This window comes from Alligator sinensis, unplaced genomic scaffold, assembly GCF_000455745.1.
Source record: "Alligator sinensis unplaced genomic scaffold, ASM45574v1 scaffold1300_1, whole genome shotgun sequence".
Classification (NCBI taxonomy): Eukaryota; Metazoa; Chordata; order Crocodylia; family Alligatoridae; genus Alligator; species Alligator sinensis.
In genome coordinates, this window is record NW_005843162.1 from 199,561 (window position 1) to 207,020 (window position 7,460).

Consider the following 7,460-nt stretch of genomic DNA (forward strand, 5'->3'; position numbering starts at 1 on the left):
GCTAGTGAATGGACGGAAGAGGGGAGATTAAATTGGCGGCTGGGTAAAGGGGGTGGATGGGTGGGTGGGTGGGTGGTGGCGGCTGGATAAAGGGGATGGATGGATGGATGGATGGATGGATGAGTAGACGTATGCGTGGGAAGGTGTGGATGGAGATCTAGGCTGCTTGGAGGGATGGACAGACAGACAAATGGGGTACGTAGGGGGACAAATGGGTAGCGTGTACTTGGGTAGAGGCTGGAAGGACAGGCGTGCCGATGTGCAAGGACTTCCAACCCCAGTCCCAATCTGCCCTGGCAGCTTTCTCTCCTGGCCAGCTTCAGATACAAGACTGGAGTTGTCTGGTTGCCAAACTGTTTCTATTGGCATGAATATACGGTGCTGGGCAGGGGCTGTGGCTGGGCAGCCAGCCTGAGGACGACCATAGGCACAGCACTCAGCTGCCCTGCCCTGAGAGCAGCCCTGGGTGAGAGAGGATCCCCCTGGGGATGAGCAGCGTGGGCCTAACAGGACTCATTCCTTCCAGCAGGGGTCAGTGTGCATGCATGTGAACACACACTTGCACGCACACCCGCGCATGCAAACGCACACGGCGTTTTCTTTGCACGAAAAATCAAACTACAGGCACAAAACTCCTGGGCGCTTGCTCCAGGCTCAGCATGGGAACAAACCCTGGATGTACGCTCTTCGTTTGACTAGTCAAAAGGGAGTGTGCCTGTGCATGTGCATGTGAGTTTGTGTGTGCATGCACATGTGCATCAGCTGCCCTCTGCTGGAAGGAGAGAACCCTGTTCCAGGTGTGCAAATGTGCACACATGTATGTCCCTGTTGACCCCTGCTGGAAGGCGTGCGTGTGTGTGTGTGCAGAGTCGCACCACTCTCTCCCCAATAGCCCCCTGTGACCAATTCCCCTTGGCCTCTTGACCAGCTCTGGACCCGCACTTTCACCTAGAGGCCTGTGGGTTGCCCGGGTGGGGAGGAGTGCAGGGATGACTACCTGCCCTGCCCCTGCTATTTTCCACACTGCCCCCACCCACCCCCCCAAGCGAAACTGGGATGATTCGAGCCCAGTGGAAAGAACGCAGGGAAGATAAGCTGAGCAAACAGCACGGCAATGAGGAGGGGGGGATCTTTCCTGCTGGAAAGTTTCTGTTTGGAGGAGTGGGGACGGGATGGGGACAGGCTGGTGGGGCCGGCCAGGGGCTGCCTGGGCCGGTTCTGGAGGGCCTGGCCCGGACTCCTAGCCAGGGTCCATATAAAGCAGGAAAGCGGCCAGCAGAGGGAGAAGGAAGGAGTGAACTGGCCGCGGCAGTACATGGAGAGCAGCTGCAGAACAGGTACCTGGGCACCTGAGACGGTACTGACTGATGGACAGGCAACCACCCTGTCTTCTCCCCTTCTGGAGGCACTCCCAGCCCACCGGACCCTGCTCCTCTTCCAAAGCAGACGGACCCCGGGGCACAGACTCCCACTCTGCTTCTGGACGGAGTGTCCATCCCCAGGCATCCCGGCTCCCACCTCTCTTCCCCCAGCTGCAGCCATGAGGTGCCACTCCTCTCCCAGTGAAGCCAGGGCTTTGCTCCCCAGTGGGGACAGTGGGGTCTGGTAGATTAGAGCAGGGGTGCTGGGTCCTACCCCCAGTCCCGAGGGAGAAATGAGCACTAGCGGGCTGGGGCTCCTGGGCCCTGACCTCACTGCTCTCTCCAGAGTGGAGTCCATGCCTCGGTTTTGCAGGCTGCAAAATACAGGTGGCTGCTATACGCCAGTACGTGTGCATGCTTGCGTGCCTGTGCGCGTGTGCCGGCTGCGGGGGACTGGATCCTGCTGCTCACGCCTGTGCGTGTAACTCCCTCCTAACCCTCCCTGCTCCAAGCAGAAGGACCCCGTGACTCGCCCGCCCGCTCCACCATGGACTCTCCAGCCTATAAAACTGTCATGGCCTTGGGGCGGTTCAAGGTGAGGAGGCTCCAGACCGGGCCAGCCAAGAAACCCAGCAGGGGAGAAGACAGCGGCCCCCGGCCCCCAGCCCCGGGGGGCTCAGGCCAGTCAGAAGAAGGGGGTTCCTTGTCGGCGCCCCCGGACTATGAGACCACCATTGATGCCAGCCCCTGCTACGAGTTTTACGCGCACTCGGTGCCGCCGGGACGAGTCCGCAAGAGCCGCCCCTCCCTGGAAGTGCTGCGCAATGCGGTAGGGCCTTAGGGGCATGCTCAGGGTGGGGGGCACGGTGCTGCAGGGAACAAGGTGGGCACTGTGCTTCTGCTGGAGGTGCATAGGCAGCGTGCTGCTGAGGGAAGGAGGGGTGGGCAGGTTAGCTGGGATCACTGCTGCAAGGTGCGCAGGACAGGATGACACCGTTAAGGGAGCTGTGCCGGGGGCAGAGTGGAGAGGGTCTGTAGGGCGGCTCTAACCCTGCTTTCCATCTGTGCCCAGGAAAACGGAGAGGTTTTCCCTGAAGTCCCAGACCCTGGGGTCCCCAACTCGAAGGTGATGGACGATGATCCAGAGGCAGCGGCCTCCGTGGCAGAGCCTGTTCGGTTTGGCTGGGTCACTGGCGTGATGGTAAAGGGAGCTTTTCCCCCTCCGAGAGGGGCATGGGGCCAGCTGGGGAGCAGGCCAGACTCTGTGGTCCCATCATCTGCTCTTCCCTGGTTTCTCTCCCCAGATCCGGTGCATGCTGAACATCTGGGGTGTGATCCTCTACCTCCGGCTGCCTTGGATCACGGCTCAGGCTGGAATCGGTAATGGGGCTTGCTTCCCCGCGGCCGGGGAGCTGGGAGAGGAGGGACCAGGGTGGGAGCTCACCCAGAGGGGTGGAGAGGCAGCAAGGAGCAGGCCCATCCTCTGGCTTTCACCACTCATTGACTCCCACCCCCGCAGGGCTGACTTGGCTGATCATCCTCATGTCAGCGTTGGTCACTACTGTCACTGGCCTCTCCATCTCCGCCATCTCCACCAATGGCAAGGTCAAGGCAGGTGAGTTGTGTGGCCTCGTGCACCCTGCTACCAGCACAGCCATGGCAGGACAGCAAGCCACAGTCCCCAGTTTGGCCATGGCAGGGAGGGCTGGTGCTGTGGTGGGGCCAGTGGGGGCCGGACTGGGTGCGACATATGGAGGCAGGATGAGCTGGAAGCCAAGCGAGCGCTCCATGCTGGAAGCAGGTAGTTCAGCTTAATAGCAGGCACATGTGACTGTGCATACGTGTGGGCATGTGCATACACGTGCATGCACACACACACACACACACACGCAGAGTCTCTAGGGCTCACCTTACAGCTGCACCAAGTCAAGAGTTGGATCCCACCCTGCTGAACAAGCCTGACTCTGTCTGTCCAAGCACAGGGGGCACCTATTTCCTGATCTCACGCAGCCTGGGTCCTGAGCTGGGAGGCTCTATCGGGCTTCTCTTTTCCTTCGCCAATGCCGTGGCTGTGGCCATGCACGTTGTGGGTTTTGCCGAGACCGTGCGTGACTTGCTGCTGGTAAGAGGGGCCCAGCACAACCGTGTCCTAACAGCAACCGCAGCAACCCTAAGCTTAACCCCAGCCCTGTCCTACTGATCGCTGCAACCTGAACCCTAAATCTAAGCATCATTCCAACCCTAACCATGACCATCCCATGACCCAAATGCTAACTTGAACCATCAGTTCAAAGCAAGACCTAACCTGAAACCCAACGTAGGCTCTAACCATCAGTCCAAACCTACCCCTAGGTTTAGCCCTAATCTTCCTTCCAAACATAACTATTATTTCAGCCCGAACCCAAGTCTAAGCCTTTCTGTGACTAAGTGTCACTCCAGCCCCAACACTGGCCTGTCACCTGACCCTAGTGATCACTCCAAACCTGATGCTAATCCTAATGCTGACACTACACCTAATCCTAAACCTAACCCTAACCAAATGTAATGCCAAACCAAAAATCATTCATCACTCCATTTCTAGTCCAAACTCGAGCCCTAGCCCTAACCAGAATCATAACACAAGCCCCATACCTACCCTGCCCTTACCCCAGCTCTAACCCTGATCCTAACCTGAGCCCTCAGTCTGACTCCCATGGGAAAAGGAGCCCCAGATCTAACCTAATCCGTGGTTCCTTCCCTACATCGAGTCCCTGACCCTTTGCCTCTCACTTCTCTACCAGGCTCCTTCCTGCTAACCTCCATCTCTGTGTGACCCCCTAGGAGTTTGACGTGGTGATGACAGATCCTACAAACGATATCCGGATTGTGGGAGTCATCACAGTGACTGTGCTGATGGGCATTGCAGTGGCTGGCATGGAGTGGGAAGCCAAGGTATGATGCCTGGATCCTTTCCTTGGCTCTGGGCAGGGAATGGGCTCTAGCGAGTTGCAGCAGGGGGCTGGGCGTCCGCACCCCTGGGTTGTGTTGCCGGCTGTGGGAGGGGAGCCTCGTGGTTTGCCCAGGTAGCGATGGGTTCGCAGCTCTTCTCCATGCCCACTTGCAGGCCCAAGTCGTCTTCTTTTTAGTCATCATGGTCTCCTTTATCAACTACTTTGTGGGAACCCTGATGCCTGGTACTGAGGAGAAGATGTCCAAAGGCTACTTCAGCTACAAAGGTAAGGAGCAGTGGCATGTCCCTCCTCTGGATGCTGGCTCCGACAGCCCCATCCCCGCTGCGTGACTCACCCTCTGCCTCCCCCTGTCCACAGGGGATATCTTCATGGAAAATCTTGGGCCAGACTGGCGGGGAGAGTCAAGCAGCTTCTTCACCATGTTCTCCATCTTCTTCCCTTCCGCCACTGGCATCTTGGCTGGGGCCAACATCTCTGGAGACCTCAAGGTGGGCAGCCAGGCCCACCAGGGTCAGGTGGAAGAATGACCTGCAGCACCGTGGGGTACAATTGCCGCCCAGCCCTGACTTGTCCCTCTTTTCAGGACCCCGCTGTGGCCATCCCCAAAGGAACCCTGCTAGCCATCTTCTGGACAACGCTCTCCTACCTGGCTGTCTCCGCGACCATAGGTGATGCCGTGGTGTGGGGACAGGGCAGAGGAGGGGGTATAGCCGACACGAGAGGGCACTGTGCTGCGGGAGCAGTGGGGCTGGGGGCTTAGCATGAGGCATGTCCTGACCTGGGAGGGTTCATCTTCCCCATTTCCTTCCAGGTTCCTGTGTCCTGCGTGATGCATCTGGAAGCATGAATGACACCCTGGGCTCCCTCAATGCCACAGGTGACTGCCTGGGCCTGGGCTGCCACTACGGCTGGAACTTCAGCTCGTGCACCCAGACCGGGACTTGTGAACATGGGATGGCCAACAACTACCAGGTACTCTGGAGGATGGGGGCAGGACCTCCCTAGGGGAGTGGGGGGCTGCGGTGGGGCCTCACCTGTGGAGGAAGGACTACAGGAGGGCTCAGTGTTGAGAGGGAGGGCCTGGGGAAGCCGTCAGCCCTGGGCAGGGAGGACTAGGAGTTGGGGAGAAGGTGGCTATAGGATCTCGCAGGCTGGGACTTATAGTGGGACCTTTCTCTCCGCAGACCATGAGTATGGTGTCCGGCTTCAGTCCCCTCATCACAGCTGGGATCTTTGCTGCCACCCTCTCCTCAGCCCTAGCCTGCCTCGTCTCTGCCCCCAAGGTTTTCCAGGTGTGTGGGGGAGAGTGTTGGAAGTGGAAGGGCCCAGCATCACAACAGCAGCTACACGCTGTGCATACCTCCGCTGGCACACTCGCGTGCAATCACACCCTGCCATCATCGACAACCCTGCCAACACCGTCTATGACTGAAATCCCAGTGTCACAACCGCTCCTAAATCCCCAGCTGACACCACAAGAATCCCTAATCCCCACCCCAACAACACCTCAAAACACCTTTGTCACAACTGATCTGGACACCCCCGCATCCATGGACCCCAGAGTACTGCAGTACCCTAAAGAGACCCTCAGAACATCCCCACTGATATCTGAACATCCTCCATAACCCCCTCATGTGCCAGCACCCCACTATCACGCCAAACTCTAACCCTTGCTGGCATCATTGCAGCCCAAATGCATGTCTTTCTCCCAGCCCCTCCCTTCCATCTCCCCTCTCCCCCCCTACACATGCTACCGTACCTCCAGGATCGCTCGGTAAACCAGCTCTCTCTCTTGTGGCATGCCCCACTCACTCCTGCCCTTTCCTGTCTGCAGTGCCTCTGTCAGGACAGGCTCTACCCTTTCATCGGCTTCTTTGCCAAAGGCTATGGCAAGAACAATGAGCCACTCCGGGGCTATGCGTTGACTTTCGTTCTGGCCACTGCCTTCATCTTAATTGGTGAGTGGGATCGTGACTCTGCCCGGGGAATGAGTAGAAGGAGACCATGCCACATGGCCTGGGAGTGGGCTACCACATTCATATAATATCTCTTTTTATTGCATCCACAGCTGAGCTGAACACCATTGCCCCCATCATCTCCAACTTCTTCCTCTGCTCGTATGCTCTCATCAACTTCAGTTGCTTCCATGCCACCATTACCAACTCACCAGGTACAGTAAGTCACTGAATGGGCTGAGTTGGAGACACTGATTTGGAAGGGCTGGGTTGCATGGTGCGAGTTGGAGGAGCTGCTCTAGGTAGAGAAGAAATGGGTTGGATAGTCTGAGGTGTAAGGATGGGGCTCACTCAGGAATCACGTTGCCTTGTAAGGGTTGGGTTTGACAGGGCAGATTTGACTGGAATAAGTTAAGTTGGATCAGACTGCATAGGAGAGTGGGGTTAGTGGAGTGGGCTGTGTGAGGGGAATTGAGTTGCTTTGCTAGAACTGGGCTGGGTAGGATCAGCTTGGGTTGGATAAATTCAGCTAGAAGGATTGGCTGCATGGGGTGGAGTACGTTTGCATGAGGGAGTTGAGCTGGATTGGGACAGCGGGGCCGCGTGTAGTAGGAGCTGAGTAGAGCTGGAAGGGTGGATAGAGTAGAGTGGGATGAGATGAAGGAGCTAGGCTGTGCAAGGTAGTGATGGGTTTTATTGGAAGAACTGGTTTGGTTTGCAAGGGCTAGCTTGGGGAGGACAGAGTTGTTTGACTACATGCATGTGGAAGGGTTGTGCTGAATAGGAGGGTGTTGAGTTGGGTATGGGGAGGGCTGCACTGAGTAGGGTAGAGTTGGGTTGGAAGTGCTGGGTTATGTGCAATGGAGTCAGGCTGGATACACTGAGTTGGATGGGTTGGGCTGGGTAGAGTGGAATTGGGCTGAATACAATGGGCTGGAAGGGATGGGCTGAGTGGAGCTAAGCTGGACAGAGCCTTTAACCTACTGGCCCGAGTGAGCTGGGAGCGCTCAGTGTTGCAGGAGGTGGATGGAGCTGAATAGGGATGGGTGTGTCAGATGAGTGTGCGCCACGCTACAAATCCCTGCGAGTGCATATCATCACCCCCCACAACCCTAGGCTGGCGACCCACCTTCCGCTACTTCAGCAAATGGAGCGCCCTCTTCGGTGCTGTGATTTCCGTGGTCATCATGTTC

General features: G+C 57.5%; 1 pseudogene; it reads left to right on the forward strand.

Moving 5' to 3' along the window:
- The first annotated feature begins 813 nt into the window (after positions 1-813).
- Positions 814-7,460, forward strand: part of LOC102373950 — a 15,380-nt pseudogene continuing 8,733 nt past the window's right edge.